The sequence below is a fragment of the Moschus berezovskii genome, chromosome 14 (assembly GCF_049115385.1).
Source record: "Moschus berezovskii isolate FMDL1 chromosome 14, NW_MosBer_1.0, whole genome shotgun sequence".
Classification (NCBI taxonomy): Eukaryota; Metazoa; Chordata; class Mammalia; order Artiodactyla; family Moschidae; genus Moschus; species Moschus berezovskii.
In genome coordinates, this window is record NC_142473.1 from 5,140,914 (window position 1) to 5,162,863 (window position 21,950).

The following is a 21,950-nucleotide window of genomic DNA, read 5'->3' on the forward strand; positions in this document are numbered from 1 at the left end:
AGATCACAGTATGTCTTATAAATTCAAACTATACTCTGCTTAAAGAAAGCTGTGAATACAAATTCTCACAAAGATATCTCCCTCCCTACATTAAGCCCAGACCAAGACAGAAAATACTTCAATAGTAGATTGTTTCCTATTCTTTTTCTTTATGAAGGTGTTGCCCTTCAATAGTCTGGCTCTGTAAGGGACTTAAGATCTAACTTACTACCTTGACTGAGCACAAAGTTCCTGTTCTTAGGTGAGCATGAAATCCTCAGTCAAGCTACCCAATCTGACAACTTCCTTCAGCAGTCATCTTTCATTCTTGGTTCCTAAAGATTTTCTTTACTTTCTTGGAAATTCAGCTATTCATTTATAATATTTTATTTAGCATTTCTATATGTTTTATATTGCCAAATTTATGTAGTCCATAGTTTATCTAAAACTGAACTTCCCTTGACAGTATCACCATAAAGATGAGGTCAAGCAACATTATACTGGAGCATAAAAATGTTCAGTAAATAAGCAGTTTAATTACTCATGTAATTGGGTAATGTGAACCTGAGTGATTTACCATGGACTGAGCACACTGGATTGCTCTTATTCTCTGGGAATTTCAGGTACAGCCTGTACAAAGGTAATTATCAAGGATGGCTGGTACTTATTTGGGAAACTGTATAATCTATTACTGACTCTTACTAGAGATTCCTGATATTTAATCTCAGCATGGTTTGTGTTGGTGATGGACAGGGAGGCCTGGTGTGCTGTGATTTATGGGGTCGCAAAGAGTTGGACACGACTGAACTGAACAGAACTGAACTGAACTGAACTGAGCAATATGTTATTTATTTCTTGCTGATTCACGATAACTCTTCTCTGGTGTGGCTATTTAAGCATTTAACATGATCTCTTTAAGCCCACATATCATCCTGCCTCTTGTTTTTCAGCTTGCAGTCTCTGTGTGATTTTAGTCAATAACCTCTGATTTCTATTAAATTTATTCTAAAGTAAAAGCACTTATAAATGTTAGAAAGATATGAGACCAGTGGAAATTCTGCACTGGGTGTCTTCATGAAAAAAATCACTGTCAGTTCTAGATTACCTAGCAAAGATCTATAATAAATAAAAGATTTTGTAATATATTTTCAAGAGGTGAGGACTTAACAAAACCACAAAGAACTGAAAGTGACATAAATCCTGGCAGAAAAGACCTTGTAGAGCTTGATGTGCATCAATAATCTGGAAGCTGAGAGCTCAAGGAGCAGAAATCTTAAGATTTATTTACTTGGCTGATGATGCTAGAGAGAATATTATTTTTGCTGAACCAGATCCTGGCTGAGAAAAAACAAACAAACAAATGTTCTAAACAAACTGTTGCAAAGGTCTCATTGCCTTTGAACACTCACCACCCTACACTTGTGGACCCATAGCATAAGGTGAGATTTTGGTCTCTCTGCCAAGAACTAGAGGGAAATATCTTTGTGGAAAATAACCTAAGTTATACTCCATAGTAAAGTGTCCTACAGGAGAAATATCAATAACCTCAGATATGCAGATGACACTACCGTTATGGCAGAAAGTGAAGAGGAACTCAAAAGCCTCTTGATGAAAGTGAAAGAGGAGAGTGAAAAGGTTGGCTTGAAGCTCAACATTCAGAAAACAAAGATCATGGCATCTGGTCCCATCACTTCATGGGAAATAGATGGAAAAACAGTGGAAACAGTGTCAGACTTTATTTTTTTGGGCTCCAAAATCACTGCAGATGCTGATTGCAGCCATGAAATTAAAAGACACTCACTCCTTGGAAGGAAAGTTATGACCAACCTTGATAGTATATTAAAAAGCAGAGACATTGCTTTGCCAACAAAGGTCCGTCTAGTCAAGGCTATGGTTTTTCCCGTGGTCATGTATGGATGTGAGAGTTGGACTGTGAAGAAAGCTGATCGCCGAAGAATTGATGCTTTTGAACTGTGGTGCTGGAGAAAACTCTTGAGAGTCCCTTATACTGCAAGGAGATCCAACCAGTCCATTCTGAAGGAGATCAATCCTGGGTGTTCATTGGAAGGACTGATGCTAAAGCTGAAACTGCAATACTTTGGTCACCTCATGCGACGAGTTGACTCACTGGACAAGACTCTGATGCTGGGAAAGGTTGGGGGTGGAAGGAGAAGGGGACGACGGAGAATGAGATGGCTGGATGGCATCACTGACTCTGTGGACATGAGTTTGAGTGAACTCCGGGAGTTGGTGATGGACAGGGAGGCCTGGCGTGCTGTGATTGATGGGGTCGCGGAGAGTCGGACACGACTGAGTGACTGAACTGAAAACTGAAAGTGTCCTACACCTACAGGGTCATTTGTCTAAAGTTTTTTTTTTTTAAATGATTCTGTAAAACCGACAATATCATGGGTATGGTTTTTCGTGAATTTCATCATCACAACCAAAGTGAAGACTATCTCTTAAAACAAAAATAAAAACAAATCTGGGTGATTTGATGTTGAATGCAGACTAGATATCGTGTCTCTGCATTTCTAATGTTATTCTTTTATAATGAGGGAAAATAAACAGCTTGAGGTGAACTATATCAATATAAACTGGCACTACCTTCATACAAGTGTCCTTCGCCAAGTTGTTAAGGGAAAACAATGCCTATGGTGAGGACTTGGTTGCAATGATTTATTATGGGCTTTCATAGGGACAGGAAAATGTGAGTAGAGGGTCTTCATTTCCATTCTTTTCATCTTCTTAAAAGACATAGAGGAAAATAAAGAATAATGAACTGTTTGAGTCTGCTTGTGTTCTGAAGAATACACAAGTCATATTAATCATATTCTTTCAAAGAAGCCCATCTTTACAAGAATAAAAATGCTTATGTACTGTGTTGTCCATAGTGGCTCAGTCATGTCCGACTCTTTGCGACCTCATGGACTGTAACCCACCAGGCTACTCTGTCCATGGGAATTCTCTAGGCAAGAATCCTGGAGTGAGTTGCCATAGTCTCCTCCAGGGTATCTTCCCAACCCAGTTCAATTTGGCTGAGGCCAAACTATGGAGAATCCCAGGGACGGGGGAGCCTGGTGGGCTTCCGTCTATGGGGTCACACAGAGTCGGACACGACTGAAGTGACTTAGCAGCAGCAGCAGCAGCAGCAAACTATGGTAGGGGTAGTTATGATAATGGTGACCTCTTTCAAAAGGACTTATGCCAGCTGTGTCCCACGGCTCCCAGGATTGTTGCATTCAATGCCCCTGACCCTGTGGCAGGCCACTGTATACACAAGTCAAGCCAGAGACTCCTGGATACTCAGGCAAATCTGGCTCAGTATATTGGGGGGCCACTGCTCCTTTCTCCTGGGTCCTGGTCATACAAGGTTTTGATTCTGCCTTCCAACGGTCCATTTCTCTCATCCTGTGGAAGTTCTGTAATCAAATCCTATCGGTCTTCAAAGAACTCTGGGGGTTCTCAGTCCCTTTGTCGGATCCCCAGTTTGGGGAATCTGTTGTAGGCTCTAGAACTTTTGCAAAAGTGAGAGAACTTCTTTGATAAAGTTGTTCTCCATTGTGTGTGTCATCTGCTCATTGGGGCTAATGATAACCTCCTCCAAGGGGACTTATGCCACATGCCAGGCCTCCCAGGTCTGCTGCAGCCAGAGCCATTGTCCTCACAGCAGGCCACTGCTGACCTGTGCCTCCACAGGAGACGCTCAAACACTCAAGGGCAGGTCTGGCTCAATTAAAAGATGGCAGAGTAAAAAGACATACACTCATTTTCTCCTGGGAGAACTCCAAAATTGCAACTCACTACTGAATAACCATCAACAGGAGAATGCTGGATCCCAATAAAAAAAGATACCCAGGTCCAAGGGCAAAGGAGAAACTGCAACAAGATGGTAGGAGGGATGAAATCGTGTATAGAATCAAACCCCATACCTTTCAGAGATGCTCGGAGGGCTCAAACAAAACCTTGTGTGCACCAGACACAGAGACCTCCCAAGAGACTGAGCCAGACCTGACTCTGAATGTTAGTTAATGCAAATCTAACTCATGCTAAGTGCCTTCAGTCCTGTCCAACTCTTTGTGACCCTATGGATTGTAGCCTGCCAGGCAACTCTGTCTATGGGATTAAGAATACTGGAGTGGGTTTCCATGCCCTCCTCCAGGGGATCTCCCTAACCGTGGGATCAAACCCGTGTTGCTTATGCAGGCCGTGTTTGAACAGCTTGGTTTCATCTTGAACATATTTGATATGCAATTCATCAAATGTTCCTTCATGTTGTTCAGTGCCTAGTTCTAACTGTTGCTTCTTGATCTGCATATAGCTTCTTTCATATTCCTTCATCAGTTCAGTTCAGTTCAGTTCAGTCGCTCAGTCGTGTCCGACTCTCCGCGACCCCATGAATCACAGCACGCCAGGCCTCCCTGTCCATCACCAACTCCCGGAGTACACTCAAACTCATGTCCACAGAGTCGGTGATGCCATCCAGCCATCTCATTCTCCGTCGTCCCCTTCTCCTCCCGCCCCCAACCTTTCCCAGCGTCAGAGTCTTTTCCAGTGAGTCAACTCGTCGCATGAGGTGGCCAAAGTATTGCAGTTTCAGCTTTAGCATCAGTCCTTCCAATGAACATCCAGGATCGATCTCCTTTAGAATGGACTTGTTGGATCTCCTTGCAGTATAAGGGACTCTCAAGAGTCTTCTCCAACACCACAGTTCAAAAGCATCGATTCTTCGGCGATCAGCTTTCTTCACAGTCCAACTCTCACATCCATACATGACCACAGGAAAAACCATTGCCTTGACTAGACGGACCTTGGTTGGCAAAGTAATGTCTCTGCTTTTTAATATACTATCAAGGTTGGTCATAACTTTCCTTCCAAGGAGCAAGCGTCTTTTAATTTCATGGCTGCAATCAGCATCTGCAGTGATTTTGGAGCCCAAAAAAATAAAGTCTGACACTGTTTCCACTGTTTTTCCGTCTATTTCCCATGAAGTGATGGGACCAGATGCCATGATCTTTGTTTTCTGAATGTTGAGCTTCAAGCCAACCTTTTCACTCTCCTCTTTCACTTTCATCAAGAGGCTTTTGAGTTCCTCTTCACTTTCTGCCATAAGGGTAGTGTCATCTGCATATCTGAGGTTACTGATATTCCTTCATATATCCCTGTAATACACATGTGAAAATATGTGTTTGAATATAAATTTTATTCCCATCCCCACTGCCCCCTGAAGTTATATATTTATTCATTGGTGATATGTCTAATTAGGGTGATCTCAAGAAATGAGATATTCTGCTTAGTAGGAAGCAACACGAAAGCATAGTTTTCATGGAATGCATGGCCTTTAAATCCAGCCAACCTGAAGGTCTGATTCTGCGACTCTGTAATGTTGAGATTTTGTGAACCACTGATCAAGAGATACTTGTGTAACTTATCCATGTGTGAACAACAGACCACTTACTTCTATATTTCTTTTATCATATTCATTTGAAATATTATCATCTGAACATTTTTCCTCTTTTATTTTTCTTAATTCAAAACTTGCCTTATGCTTTAGGAGATATTTTATTTCCCTTTATTTTCTTGTGAAATGAAATGTAAAGAAGTGATTGAAAAAAATTCCATGGCCACTTTTGCTGGAAAGACTAAGTTAAATAAGATTTAAGAGGTTTCTTTGTTGTAGGAATTTTTAGAGACTTTATGCTAACCTCCACTGAATTGGTTTCCCACATGACCCAGTGGTAAAGAATCTGCCTGCCAAGGAGAGAGACACAGGAGACGTGGGTTCCATCCCTGACTGGGAAGGTAACCCAGAAGAGTAAATGGCAACTCACTCCTGTATTCTTGCCCCAAAGATTCCGTGGACAGAGGATACTGGAGGGATACAGGCCATGGGGTTTCAAAGAGTCAGGCATAACTGAGTGACTAAGCACACATGCATGTGCACTGAAATCCCAAGAGCAAAACATAGTATAAAGTTCTGTAGAGTTTTATAAGTTGTTTAAGGATATCCTTCCTACAGCATTACTCTTCACTCGTCTAACTTCTACGTACATTAGAGCCTTCACCTGTTTCAGTGACACTTTCTTATTTCTCTTCAGTGTTAATCATTTTATCAAAAATAATAACTCAACTAAACTACTGAAACAAGAACTCCCCAGGTCAGTATGTGCCCAATATGCTACTGGAGATCAGTGAAGAAATAACTCCAGAAAGAACGAAGAGACAGAGCCAAAACAAAAACAACACCCAGTTGTGGACGTGACTGGTGATAGAAGTAAAGTCCGATGCTATAAAGAGCAATATTTCATAGGAACCTGGAATGCTAGGTCCATGAATCAAGGCAAATTGGAAATGGGGAAACAAGAGATGACAAGAACAGACATCGACATTTTAGGAATCAGTGAACTAAAATGTACAGGAATGGGTGAACTTAATGCAAATGAATCTGGGCAAGAATCCCTTAGAAGAAATGGAGTAGCCAACATAGTCAGCAAAAGAGTCTGAAATGCAGTACTTGGATGCAATTTCAACAATGACGGAAAGATCTCGGTTCATTTCCAAGGCAAACCATTCAATATCACAATAGTCCAAGTCTATGCCCTGACCAGTAATGCTGAATAAGCTGAAGCTTAACGGTTCTATGAAGATCTACAAGGCCTTCTAGAGCTAACACCCCCCAAAAGGTGTCTTTTTCATTAGAGGGGACTGGAATGCAAAAGTAGAAGTCAAGGGGTAACTGGAGTAACAGGCAAATTTGGCCTTGGAGTACAAAATGAAGCAGGTCAAAGGCTAACAGAGTTTTGCCAAGAGAACTGGTCGTAGAAAACACCTTCTTTCAACAACACAAGAGAAGATGCTACACATGGACATCACCAGATGGTCAGTACTGAAATCAAATTGATTATATTCTTTGCACACAAAGATGGAAAAGCTCTATACATTCAACAAAAACAAGACTGGGAGCTGACAGTGGCTCAGATCATGAACTCCTTATTTCCAAATTCAGACTGAAGAAAGTAGGGAAAACCAATAGACCATTCAGATATGACTTAAATCAAATCCCTTATGATTGTACAGTGGAAGTGAGAAATAGATTCAAGGGATTAGATCTGATAGAGTGCAGAAGAACTATGGACAGAGGTTTGCGACATCGTACATGAGACAGGGATCAAGATGATCCTTGAGAAAAAGAAATGCAAAAAGGCAAAATGACTATATGAGAAGGCCTTATTAATAGCTGAGAAGAGAAGCGAAAGGCAAAGGAGAAAAAGAAAGATACACCCACTTTAATGCAGAGTTCCAAAGAATATCAAGGAGAGATAAGAAAGCCTTCCTCAGAGATCAATGCAAAGAAATAAAGGAAAACAGTAGAATGGGAAAGACTAGAGATTTCTTCAAGAAAATTAGAGATACCAAGGGACTATTTCATGCAAAGATGGGCACAATAAAGGACAGAAATGGTATGGACCTAACAGAAGCAGAAGATATTAAGAAGAGGTGGCAAGAATACACAGAAGAACTATACAAAAAAGATCTTCAAGACCCAGATAATACGATGGTGTGATCACTCACCTAGAGCCAGACATCTTGGAATGCAAACTGAAGTGATCCTTAGGAAATGTCAATATGAACAAAGTTAGTGGAGGTGATGGAATTCCAGTTGAGCTGTTTCAAATCCTATAAGATGATACTGTGAAAGTGCTGCACTCAATAAGCCAGCAAATTTGGAAAACTCAGCAGTGGCCACAAGACTGGAAAAAGTCAGTTTTCATTCCAATCCCAAAGAAAGGCAATGCCAAAGAATGCTCAAACTACCAGACAACTTCAGTCATCTCACATGCTAGCAAAGTGATGCTCAAAATTCTCAAAGCCAGGCATCAATAGTGTATGAATCGTGAACTTTCAGATGTTCAAACTGGATTTAGAAAAGGCAGAGGAACCAGAGATCAAATTGATAACACCTGTTGGATCATCAAAAAGGAAAGAAAGTTCCCCAAATACATCTACTTCTGCTTTATTGACTACACCAAAGCCTTTGACTGTGTGGATCACAGCAAACTGTGAAATTTCTAAAGAGATGGGAATACCAGACCCTCTTACCTGCCTCCTGAGAAATCTGTATGCAGGTCCATAAGCAACAGTTAGAAATGGACATGGAATAACAGACTGGTTCCAAATTGGGAAAGGCGTACATCAAAGCTGTATATTGTCACTCTGCTTATTTAACTTATATGCAGAGTACATCAAGAGAAACGCTGAGCTGGATGAAGCACAAGGTGGAATCAAGATTGCCGGGAGAAATATCAATAACCTCAGATATGAAGATGACACCACCCTTATGGCAGAAAGCAAAGAAGAACCAAAGAGACTCTTGATGAAAGTGAAAGAGGATAGTGAAAAAGTTGGCTTAAAACTCAACACTCATAAAACTAAGATCGTCGCGTCTGGTCCCAACACTTCATGCCAGTTAGATGGGGAAACAATGGAAACAGTGAGAGACTATATTTTTGGGTTCCAAAATCGCTGCAGATGGTGATTGCATCCATGAAATTAAAAGATGCTTGCTCCTTGGAAGAAAAGTTATTACCAACCTAGATAGCATATTAAAAGGCAGAGACATTATTTTGCCAAGAAAGGTCTTTCTAGTCAAATCTATGCTTTTTCCAGTGGTCATGAATGGATGTGCTGTTGCTGCTAAGTCGCTTCAGTCATATCAGACTCTCTGCGACCCAACAGACCGCAGCCCACCAGGCTCTGCCGTCCCTGGTATTCTCCAGGGAAGAACACTGGAGTGGGTTGCCATTGCCTTCTTCAGTTATGGATATGATAGCTGAACTATAAAGACAGCTCAGTGCCAAGGAATTTATGCCTTTGAACTGTGGTGTTGGAGAATACTCTTGAGAGTCCCTTGGACAGCACAGAGATCCAACCAGTCCATTCTAAAGGAAATCAGTCCTGAATATTCATTGGAAGGACTGATGCTGAGGCTGAAACGCCAACACTCTGGCCACCTGATGCAAAGTACCAACTCATTTGAAAAGACCCCGATGCTGGGAAAGTTTGAAGGTGGGAGGAGAAGGGGACGACAGAGGTTGAGGTGGTTGGATGGCATCACGGACTCAATGGACTTGATGGAGTTTGAGTAAACTCCAGGAGTTAGTGATGGACAGGGAGGCCTGGTGTGCTGCAGTCCATGGATTTGCAAAGAGTCAGACACGACTGAGAGATTGAATTGAGCTGAACTGAAGTGATTTATATAAAGAATTATTTTCTTCATCTTTCTTTCAACAGAATATTTTTCTTGAATTTGACCTTATTTGTTTTTTCATACTTCAAAGAGTTTGGTATCGAAGTACCAGATTTCTACAAAGTAGATGCATAGAGATAACATAGATCTAAGCAGACACTCTATCTTCATAAATAAGGATTGCTTTTTCTGAGTAAACCCTTTACATTTGTTCAAATGATTAACTTTAAAATTATTTTTAAGAGCAGAAAAAATGAAGTGTCTTAAGAGAAAAGACAGGATAAGTATGCCTTTCCTGATGAAGTTAGATTCCCCTCTTTGGTGTTGACATTAAATAGAAAGCTCACTGGATTGGTATTTGTTCATATTTTACATCCGTTCCGTTCCATCGCTCAGTCGTGTCCGACTCTTTGCGATCCCGTGGACTGTAGCCTAACCAGGCTTCTCCATCCATGGGATTCTCCAGGCAAGAATACTGGAGTGGGTTACCATTTCCTTCTCCAGGGGATCTTCCCGACCCAGGGATCGAACCCGGGTCGCCCGCATTGGAGGCAGACGCATTAACGTCTGAGCCACCAGGGAAGCACAGTCAAAATTTAAAGACTGCTATTCTATTAACTCTCAATACTGTGAAAATTTCCAAAAGGAAAGAAAAATTAAACTGTGGTCAATCAGTTAAACTTCTCAAAATCTTAAAAAAAAAAAAAAAGAAGACTATGAGATCCTAAAATAATTTCACAATTTGTATGGAAATACAAAAAACCTCAAAGAGCCAAAGCAATCTTGAGAAAGAAGAATGGAACTGGGGGAATCAACCTGTCAGACTTCAGGCTCTACTACAAAGCCACAGTCATCAAAACAGTATGGTACTGTCATAAAGACAGAAATGTAGATCAATGGAACAAAGTAGAAAGCCCAGAAATAAATACATGCACCTATGGACACCTTATCTTTGACAAGGGAGGCAAAAATATTCAATGGAGAAGACAATCTCTTTAACAAGTGGTGCTGGGAAAACTGGTCAACCACTTGTAAAAGAATGAAACTAGAACACTCCCTAACACCATACACAAAAATAAACTCAAAATGGATTAAAGATCTAAATGTAAGACCAGAAACTATAAAACTCCTCGAGGAGAACATAGGCAAAACACTCTCTGACATAAATCACAGCAGGATCCTCCGTGACCCACCTCCCAGAATATTGGAAATAAAAGCAAAAATAAACAAATGGGACCTAATTAAAATTAAAAGCTTCTGGACAGCAAAGGAACCTAGAAGCAAGGTGAAAAGACAGCCTTCAGAATGGGAGAAAATAATAGCAAATGAAGAAACGAGCAAAGAATTAATCTCAAAAATATACCAGCAGCTCCTGCAGCTCAATACCAGAAAGATAAATGACCAAATCAAAGAACTAAACAGACATTTCTCCAAAGAATACATACAGATGGCTAACAAACACATGAAAAGATGCTCAACATCCCTCATTATCAGAGAAATGCAAATCAAAACCACAATGAGGTAACATCTCATGCTGGTCACAATGGCTGCTATCCAAAAGTCTACAAGCAATAAATGCTGGAGAGGGTGTGGAGAAAAAGGAACCCTATTCCACTGTTGGTGGGAATGCAAACTAGTACAGTCACTATTGGGAACAGAGAGCTGCTGATGCTGCTGTGTCGCTTCAGGTGTGTCTGACTCTGTGCAACCCCACAAATGGCAGCCCACCAGGCTCCTCTGTCCCTGGGATTCTCCAGGCAAGAATATGGAGTGGGTTGCCATTTCCTTCTCCAACGCATGTATGCATACTAAGTCGCTTCAGTCATGTCCGACTCTATGCGACCCTATGGATAGCAGTCCACAAGGCTCCTCTGTCCACAGGATTCTCTAGGCAGGAATACTGGAGTGGATTGCCATTTCTTTCTCCAATGGAGAACAGAGAGGATATTCCTTATAAACCTGGAAATAAGCTGTCATATGACCCAACAATTCCACTGCTGGGCATACACACCAAGGAAACCAGAATTGAAAGAGACACATGCACCCCAATGTTCATCACAGCACTGTTTACAATAGCCAGGACATGGAAGCAACCTAGATGTCCATTGGTAGATGAATGGATAATAAAGCAGTGGTACATATACACAGTGGAATATTACTCAACTATTAAAAAGAATGCATTTCAATCAGTTCTAATGAGGTGGAGGAAACTGGAGCCTGTTATATAGAGTGAAGTGAGTCAGAAAGAAAAACACCAATACAGTACATTAATGCATATATATGGAATTTATAAAGATGGGTAATAATTACCCTATACATGAGACAGCAAAAGAGACACAGATGTAAAGAACAGACTTTTGAACTCTGTGGGCGAAGGCGAGGGTGGGATGATTTGAGAGATTAACATTGAAACATGTATACTATCATATGTGAAATAGATAGTCCAGGTTCAATGCATGAGACAGGGAACTCGTGGCTGGTGCACTGGGATGACCCTGAGGGATGGGATGGGGAGGGAGGTGGGAGGGGCTTCAGGATGAGGAACACAAGTACACCCGTGGCTGATTCATGTCAATGTATGGCAAAAACCACTACAGTGTTGTAAAGTAATTAGCCTCCAGTTAAAATAAATAATTAAAAAATTAACTTTTGGGAATTTCTTACCCATCTCTCATAAGGTGAAAGCATTCATCATTTTTGTAAACATCATAATTTCATGAATATAAGTAAATAGACCAAAGGAAGAGGTAGAAGACTGATAAGGCATGAGATAAATTATTAGGGATTTTTGCAAGTAATTAAGTTCAAAATTTAAAATCAACAGATACGTGTAGAAATGAAATAATACATGAAAAATTTCCTATTTATAGTGGGCACTTCTTTTGATGTAAAAATAATTCATTTATTTCAAGTTACATTGCTGATTTTCAGTTGCTCAGTCATGTCCGACTCTGTTGACCCCATGGCCTGCTGCACTCCAGGCTTCCCTGTCTTTCACCATCTCCTGGAGCTTGCTCAAACTCAAGCTCATTGAAAGGTGATGCCATCCAACAATCTTGTCCTCTGTCATCCCCTTCTCCTTCTGACTTCAATATTTCCCAGCATTAGTATCTTTTCTAATGAGTCGGGTCTTTGATCAGATGGCGAAACTATTGGAGCTTCAGTTTCAGCATCAGTCCTTCTAACGAATATTCAGGACTGATTTCCTTTAGGATTGACTCCTTCAGGTTTGAAATCCTTGAAGTCCATGATTCAAAACCATCAGTTCTTTAGTGTTCAGTGTTCTTTATGGTCTAGTTCTCACATACATACACGATTACTGAAAAAAAAACATAGCTTCGACTTTATGGACCTTTGTTGTAAAAGTAATATCTTTGCTTTTCAATACACTGTCTATGTTTGTCATAGATTTCTTTTCCAAGGAGCAGGTGTCTTTTAATTTCATGGCTGCCATCACCATCTGCAGTAATTTTGGAGCCCAAGAAAAGAAAGTCTAACACTGTTTCCATTATTTCCCCATCTATTTGCCATGAAGTGATGGGACTGGATGCCATGATCTTCATTTTTTGAATGGTGAGATTTTTTCTTTTTAATTTATTTTTAAATAAATTTATTTATTTTAATTGGAGGCTATTTATATTATTGTATTGATTTTGCCATACATTGACATGAATCTGCCCTGGGTGTACATGTGTTCCCCATCTTGAACCCCCCTCCCACCTCCCTCCCCATCCCATCCCTCTGGTTCATCCCAGTACACCAGCCCCGAGCATCCTGTATCATGCATTGAACCTGGACTGGCAATTATTTTCACATATGATAATATACATGTTTCAATGCCATTCTCCCAAATCATCGACCCTTGCCCTCTCCCACAGAGTCCAAAAGACTGTTCTATACATCTGTGTCTCTTTTGCTGTCTCATATACAGGGTTATCCTTATCATCTTTCTAAATTCCATACATATGCGTTAATATACTCTATTGGTGTTTTTCTTTTTGGCTTACCTCACTCTGTATAATAGGCTCCAGTTTCATCCACCTCATTAGAACTCATTCAAACGTATTATTTTTAATTGCTGATTAATACTCCATTGTGTATATGTACCACAGCTTTCTTATCCATTCATCTGCAGATGGACATCTAGGTTGCTTCCGTGTCCTGGCTATTATAAACAGTGCTGCGATAAACATTGGGGTACATGTGTCTCTTTCTTTTATTTATTTATTTATTTTATTGGAGGCAAATTACCTTACATTAATATATTGGTTGGTTTTGCCATACATTGACATGAATCCACCCCGGATGTACAAGTGTTCCCTTTCTTGAATCCCCCTCCCACCTCCCTCTTCCCCATATCCTCCCTCCAGGTCATCCCTGTGCACCAGCCCCAAGCATCCTGTATCATGCGTCAAACCTGGACTGGTGATTCATTTCACATATGATAATATACATGCTACAATGCCATTCTCCCAATTTATCCCACCCTCACCCTCTCCCACAGAGTCCCAAAGACTGTTCTATACACCTGTGTCTCTTTTGCAGTCTCGTATACAGGGTTAAGGTTACCATCTTTCTAAATTCAATATATATACATATGTGTTAGTATACTGTATTGATGGTTTTCTTTCTGGCTTACTTCACTCTGTATAATAGGCTCCAATTTCATCCACCTCATTAAAACTGATTCAAATGCATTCTTTTTGATGGCTGAAAAATACTCCATTGTGTATATGTACCAAAACTTTCTTATCCATTCATCTGCAGATGGACATCTAGGTTGCTTCCATGTCCTGGCTATTATAAACAGTGCTGCGATGAATATTGGAGTACATGTGTCTCTTTCAATTCTGGTTTCCTTGGTGTGTATGCCCAGGAGTGTGATTGCTGGATCATATGGCAGTTCTATTTCCAGTTTTTTGAGGAATCTCCACACTGTTCTCCATAGTGGTTGTACTAGTTTGCATTCCCAACAACAGTGGAAGAGGGTTCCCTTTTCTCCACACCCTCTCCAGCATTTATTGCATGTAGACTTTGGATAGCAGCCATTCTGACTGGTGTGAAATGGTATCTCATTGTGGTTTTGATTTGTGTTTTTCTGATTATGAGGGATGTTGAGCATTTTTTCATGTGTTTGTTAGCCATTTGTATGTCTTCTTTGGAGAAATGTCTGTTTAGTTCTTTGGCCCATTTTTTGATTGGGCCACTTATTTTTCTGGAGTTGAGCTGAAAGAGCTGCTTGTATATTTTGGGGATTAATTCTTTGTCAGTTGTTTCATTTGCTATTATTTGTTCTCATTCTGAAGGCTGTCTTTGCATCTTCCTTATAGTTCCCTTTGCTGTGCAGAAGCTTTTAATTTTAATGAGGTCCCATTTGTTTATTTTTGCTTTTATTTCCAATATTCTGGGAGGTGGGTCTTGGAGGATCCTGCTGTGATTTATGTCGGAGGGTGTTTTGCCTACGTTCTCATCTAGGAGTTTTATAGAATCTGGTCTTACATTTAGATCTCTAATCCATTTTGTGTTTATTTTCGTGTATGGTGTTAGGAAGTGATCTAGTTTCATTCTTTTACAAGTGGCTGTCCAATTTTTCCAGCACCACTTGCTAAAGAGACTGTTTTTTCTCCATTTTATATTCTTGCCTCCTTTGTCAAAGATAAGGTGTCCATAGGTGCATGAATTTATCTCTGGGCTTTCTATTTTGTTCCATTGATCTATATTTTTGTCTTTATGCCAGTACCATACTGTCTTGATGACTGTGGCTTTGTAGTAGAGCCTGAAGTCCGGCAGGTTGATTCCCCCAGTTCCATTCTTCTTCTTCAAGATTGCTATGGCTATTCGAGGTTTTTTGTATTTCCATACAAATTGTGAGATTATTTGTTCTAGTTCTGTGAAAAATATCATTGGTAGCTTGATAGGGGTTTCATTGAATGTATAAATTACTTTGGGTAGTATACTCATTTTTACAATATTTATTCTTCCAATCCACGAACATGGTATATTTCTCCATCTATTAGTGTCCTCTTTGATTACTTTCACTAGGGTTTTATAGTTTTCTGTGTACAAGTCTTTTGTTTCCTTAGGTAGATATATTCCTAAGTATTTAATTCTTTTCGTTGCAACAGTGAATGGAATAGTTTCTTAATTTCTCTTTTTGTTTTCTCATTATTAGTGTATAGGAATGCAAGGGATTTCTGTGTGTTGATTTTATATCCTACAACTTTACTGTATTCACTGATTAGCTCTAGTAGTTTTCTGGTAGAGTCTTTAGGGTTTTCTGTATAGAGGATCATGTCATCAGCGAACAGTGAAAGTTTTACTTCTTCTTTTCCAATTTGTATTTCTTTTATGTCTTTTTGTGCTCTGATTGCTGTAGCCAAAACTTCCAGAACTATGTTGAATAGTAGTGGTGAGAGTGAGCACCCTTGTCTTATTCTTGACTTTAGGGGAAATGCTTTCAGTTTTTCACCATTGAGGATAATGTTTGCTGTGGGTTTGTCATATACAGCTTTTATTATGTTGAGACATGTCCCTTCTATTCCCACTTTCTGGAGGGTTTTTATCATAAATGGATGTTGTATATTGTCAAAGGCTTTCTCTGCATCTATTGAGATAATCATATTATTTTTATTTTTCAATTTGTTAATGTGGTGTATTACGTTGATTGATTTGCGGATATTGAAGAATCCTTGCATTCCTGTGATAAAGCCCACTTGCTCATGATATATGATCTTCTTAATGTGTTGTTGGATTCTGATTGCTAGTATTTTGTTAAGGATTTTTGCATCTATGTTCATCAGTGATATTGGCCTGTAGTTTTCTTTTTTGTGTGGGATCTTTTGGAAAAGAGTCTGATGCTGGGAGGGATTGGGGGTGGGAGGAGACGGGGACGACAGAAAATGAGATGGCTGGATGGCATCACCGACTCGATGGACATGAGTTTGAGTGAACTCCGGGAGTTGGTGATGGACAGGGAGGCCTGGCGTGCTATGATTCATGGGGTTGCAAAGAGTCGGACATGACTGAGAGACTGAACTGAACTGAACTACCAGGTTTTGGGGTTAGGGTGATAGTGGCCTCATAGAATGAGTTTGGAAGTTTCCCTTCCTCAGCAATTTTCTGGAAGAGTTTGAATAGAATAGGTGTTAGCTCTTCTCTAAATTTTTGGTAGAATTCAGCTTTGAAGCAGTCTGGACCTGGGCTTTTGTTTGCTGGAAGATTTCTGATTACAGCCTCTAGTTCTGTGCTTGTGATGGGTCTGTTCAGATTTTCTATTTCTTCCTGGTTCAGTTTTGGCAAGGTGTACTTTTCTAGGAATTTGTCCATTTCTTCTATTTATTTTATTGCCATATAATTGTTGATAGTATTCTCTAATAATCCTTTGTATTTCTGTGTTGTCGTTTGTGATCTCTCCATTTTCATTTCTAATTTTATTGATTTGCTTCTTCTCCCTTTGTTTCATGATGAGTCTGGCTAATGGTTTGTCAATTTTATTTACCGTCTCAAAGAACCAGCTTTTGCCTTTGTTGATTTTTGCTATGGTCTCTTTTGTTTCTTTTACATTTATCTCTGCCCTAATTTTTACGATTTCTTTGCTTCTGTTAACCCTGGGGTTCTTCATTTCTTCCTTTTCTAGTTTCTTTAGAAGTAGAGTTAGGTTATTTAGTTGACTTTTTTCTTGTTTCTTGAGGTGTGCCTGTATTGCTATGAACTTCCCTCTTAGCACTGCTTTTACAGTGTCCCAGAGGTTTTAGGTTGTTGTGTTTTCATTTTCATTCATTTCTATGCATATTTTGATTTCTCTTTTGATTTCTTCTATGATTTGTTCGTTATTCAGCAGCGGGTTGTTCAGCCTCCATATGCTGACATTTTTAATAGTTTTTGTCCCATAATTGAGATCTAATCTTACTGCATTGTGGTCAGAAAAGATGCTTGGAATGATTTCAATTTTTTTTGAATTTACCATGGCTAGATTTATGGCCCAGGATGTGATCTATCCTGGAAAAGGTTCCGTGTGCACTTGAGAAAAAGGTGAAATTCATTGTTTTGTGGTGAAATGTCCTATAGAGATCTATTAGGTCTAACTGATCTATTGTATCATTTAAAGTTTGTGCTTCCTTGTTAATTTTCTGTTTAGTTGATCTATCCATAGGTGTGAGTGGGGTATTAAAGTCTCCCACTATTATTGTGTTTTTGTTAATTTCCCCTTTCATACTTGTTAATAATTGTCTTACATATTGCGGTACTCCTATGTTGGGTGCATAAATATTTATAATTGTTATATCTTCTTCTTGGATTGATCCTTTGATCATTATGTAGTTTCCTTCTTTGTCTCTTTTCACAGCCTTTGTTTTGAAATCTATTTTATATGATTTGAGTATTGCTACTCCTGTTTTCTTTTGGTCTCTATTTACATGGAATATCTTTTTCCAGCCCTTCACTTTCAATCTGTATGTGTCCCTCGTTTTGAGGTGGGTCTCTTGTAGACAACATATATAGGGGTCTTGTTTTTGTATCCATTCAGCCAGCCTTTGTCTTTTGGTTGGGGCATTCAACCTATTTACGTTTAAGATGATTATTGATAAGTATGATCCCGTTGCCATTTTCTTTATTGTTTTGGGTTCGAGTTTATATACCTTTTCTTTGTTTCCTGTCTAGAGAAGATCCTTTAGTATTTGTTGGAGAGCTGGTTTGGTGATGCTGAATTCTCTCAGGTTTTGCTTGTTTGTAAAGCTTTTGCTTTCTCCTTCATATTTGAATGAGATCCTTGCTGGGTATAGTAATCAGGGTTGTAGGTTACTTTCTTTCATCACTTTAAGTATGTCTTGCCATTCCCTCCTGGCCTGAAGAGTTTCTGCTGAAAGATCAGCTGTTATCTTTATGGGGATCCCCTTGTGTGTTATTTGTTGTTTTTCCCTTGTTGCTTTTAATATTTGTTCTTTGTGTTTGATCTTTGTTAATTTGATTAATATGTGCCTTGGAGTATTTTGCCTTGGGTTTGTCCTGTTAGGGACTCTCTGTGTTTCTTGGACTTGGTTGATTATTTCCTTCCCCATTTTAGGGGAATTTTCCACTATTATCTCCTCAAGTATTCTCTCATGGTCTTTCTTTTTGTCTTCTTCTTCTGGGACTCCTATGATTCATTGTTAGGGTGTTTAATATTGTCCCAAATGTTTCTAATATTGTCCTCATTTCTTTTAATTCTTTTTTCTTTTTCCGTCTCTGTTTCATTTATTTCTACAATTCTATCTTCTAGCTCGCTTATCCTGTCTTCTGCCTCCATTATTCTACTGTTTGTTCCCTCGAGAGTGTTTCTGATCTCATCTATTGCATTATTCGTTATATATTGACTCTTTTTTATTTTCTCTAATTCCTTATTAAACATTTCTTGCATCTTCTCAATCCTTTTCTCCACTTTATTTATCTGTAACTCCATTTTGCTTTCCAGATTTTGAATCATTTTCACAATTAAAATTCAAAATTCTTTATTGGGTAGGTTCCCTATATCTTCCTTTTTTGTTTGTGTTGCTGGGCATTTATCCTCTTCCTTTACTTGCTGGGTATTTCTCTGCCTCTTCATCTTGCTTATATTGCTGTGTTCTGGGTGGTCTTTCCGTCTTCTGGCAGTTTGTGGAGTTCTCCTTGTTATGTAGTTACCTCGTTGTGTGTGGGGTTGGATGGGTAACTTGTCAAGGTTCCCTGGCTGGTGAAGTTTGTGTCGATGTTCTGTTGGGTGGAGCTGGATCTCTTCTCTCTGGAGTGCAATGAAGTGTCCAGTAATGCGTTTGAGATGTCAGTGGGTTTGGAGTGGCTTTGGCCAGCCTGAATATTGAATCTCTGTGCTATTCTCCTGTGTTGCTAGATAGTTTATGTAGTATGTCTTTCACTGAAACTTGTTGACCCTTGGGTGGTGCCTGGTTTCAGTGTATGTATGGAGGCATTTGATGAGCACCTATCAATTAATGTTCTCTGGAACAGGAGACCTCTGGTGTTCTCAGGATTTGGCCTTAAGCCTCTGCCTCTGTTTTTCAGTCTTATTCTTGCAGTAGGCTCAAGGCTTCTCCCTCTGTTACTTCCAAGGCAGTTCCTTCTGTTGAAAAATCTCTTCTGTTTTCTGGTCTCCTTAGTGTCTAATTCCTGTCCTGACACCAGGATGCGGTGCTGGACAGTTTCTTTTTTTTCCCCAGCTCACCTGTTCAGTCCTGCTGTGGGGAGGGAGGAACGCAGCTAACAAATATCCCTGGCATCTGTGGGAAGTGCTTGCAGTGTCTCGGCTACACTGGGAATGCTCCCGCTCGAGGCGTGTGTGCTTTCCCTGTTTATGCTGCTTAGGCTCTAGGTTGCTTTGCCGGGAGCTGTCCACGGCCGGTGCTGGGTTACATGCACTTCCCAGGTCTGAGCGGCTCAGGTTCAGGTCCTCGGATACTCCACAAAGGCGCAGACTTGGCTGGGCCTGCATTTTGTGCCTTCCCCGGTCCGAGCAGCTCAGGTGACCAGGCGTTTGGCGAGCGCGGTCACTGCGACTTATCGCCTTTCTTGTCCCCGCCACTCGGTTTTCTGGGTGTACAACCAGCACACTTTCTCAGGTGGATATCGACCAGCCCGAACCCAAGAAGTCTTGGTTAGCAAGGAAGTCTGCCTGCAGCTTGGTATGGGAAGCCTCTCTGGGGCCGTGGCTGCCCCTTCCGGCGCTGGCCGCCCTCCCTGCTTGTGTCGGAGGGGGCTGGGGGATGGGCCACCCGCTGCCGGTTCACTCTGCTCAGTGCTTTGTTCTGTGAGCGGGGCAGGCGGAGTCTTGGGTTGGGGTTTTTCGCAACCTTTTTGCAGCCTTTTTGCCTTTTAGCTGTAGCATCTGCTTCGCTATTTTAAGTTTGCGTCCTCAGTTTGCCCTGGGGCGTTCAAGTCCGGTTCTCCCTCTAAGCGCCGTCGCACATTCTCCCTCTAAGCATCGCTGCCTTCGCCTCCTTACCCAGCCCCTGACTGCTAGTGCGGGTAGGCGTCTGCACTGCTTCTCCGCTGAGCGTTTCCTCTGGGCACTTGGTCTGTGAGTTTTAATTATTTATGTCTTTTTTCTCCCAGTTATGTGGCCCTCTGAGGTTCCACTCGCCAGTGTTTCCAGGTGTTTGAAAACTTCTCTTTTTTATTTATTTTTAAGCCTCCTTTCGGAGAAGGCAATGGCAAGCCACTCCAGTACTCTTGCCTAGAAAATCCCATGGATGGAGGAGCCTGGTAGGCTGCAGTCCATGGGGTTGCTACGAGTCAGACACGACTGAGAGACTTCACTTTCACTTTTCACTTTCACACATTGGAGAAGGAAATGGCAACCCACTCCAGTGTTCTTGCCTGAAGAATCCCAGGGACGGGGGAGCCTGGTGGGCTGCCGTCTATGGGGTCACACAGAGTCGGATACGACTGAAGTGACTTAGCAGCAGCAAGCTTCCCTTCCCCGGACGGAGCTCTGTCCCTCCTTCTTTTGTCTCTCTTTTTATCTTTAATACTATTTCCTACCTCTTTTTGAAGACTATGGGCTGCTTTTCTGAGTGTCTGATGTCCTCTGCTGGTATTCAGAAGTTGTTTTGTGGGATTTATTTAGCGTTCAAATGTTCTTTTGCTGATTTTGTGGGGGAGAAAGTGGTCGCCCCATCCTATTCCTCAGCCATCTTCCAGTGCTCCCATGTGTCTCTTTCAATTTTGGTTTCCTCGGTGTGTATGCCCAGGAGTGCGATTGCTGGGTTGTATGGCAGCTCTATTTCCAGTTTTTTAAGGAATCTCCGCACTGTTCTCCATAGTGGCTGTACTAGTTTGCATTCCCACCAACAGTGGAAGAGGGTCCCCTTTTCTCCACACCCTCTCCAGCATTTATTGCTTGTAGACTTTTGGATAGCAGCCATTCTGACAGGCGTGAAATGGTAACTCATTGTGATTTTGATTTGCATTTCTCTGATAATGAGTGATGTTGAGAATATTTCCATGTGTTTGTTAGCCATCTGTATGTGTTCTTTGGATAAATGTCTGTTTAGTTCTTTGACACATTTTTGGTTGTGTCGTTTATTTTTCTGGAATTGAGCTGCAGGAGTTGCTTGTATATTTTTGAGATTAATCCTTTGTCAGTTGCTTCGTTTGCCATTATTTTCTCCCATTCTGAAGGCTGTCTTTTCACCTTGCTTCTAGGTTCCTTTGCTGTCCAGAAGCTTTTAATTTTAATTAGGTCCCATTTGTTTATTTTTGCTTTTATTTCCAATATTCTGGGAGGTGGGTCACGGAGGATCCTGCTGTGATTTATGTCAGAGAGTGTTTTGCCTATGTTCTCCTCGAGGAGTTTTATAGTTTCTGGTCTTACATTTAGATCTTTAATCCATTTTGAGTTTATTTTTGTGTATGGTGTTAGGGAGTGTTCTAGTTTCATTCTTTTACAAGTGGTTGACCAGTTTTCCCAGCACCACTTGTTAAAGAGATTGTCTTTTCTCCATTGAATATTCTTGCCTCCGTTGTCAAAGATAAGGTGTCCATAGGTGCATGTATTTATTTCTGGGCTTTCTATTTTGTTCCATTGATCTACATTTCTATCTTTATGCCAGTGCCATACTGTCTTGATGACTGTGGCTTTGTAGTAGAGCCTGAAGTCCGGCAGGTTGATTCCCCCAGTTCCATTCTTCTTTCTCAAGATTTTTTTGGCTCTTCGAGGTTTTTTGTATTTCCATACCAATTGTGAAATTATTTGTTC

General features: G+C 40.6%; 1 protein-coding gene across 1 annotated transcript in view; it reads right to left on the reverse strand.

Annotated features, from left to right (window-relative positions):
• The window catches only part of GRIA4 (glutamate ionotropic receptor AMPA type subunit 4), a 635,851-nt gene that overhangs the window by 144,011 nt on the left and 469,890 nt on the right, over positions 1 to 21,950 (reverse strand). The gene's annotated exons all lie outside the window — the stretch shown is intronic.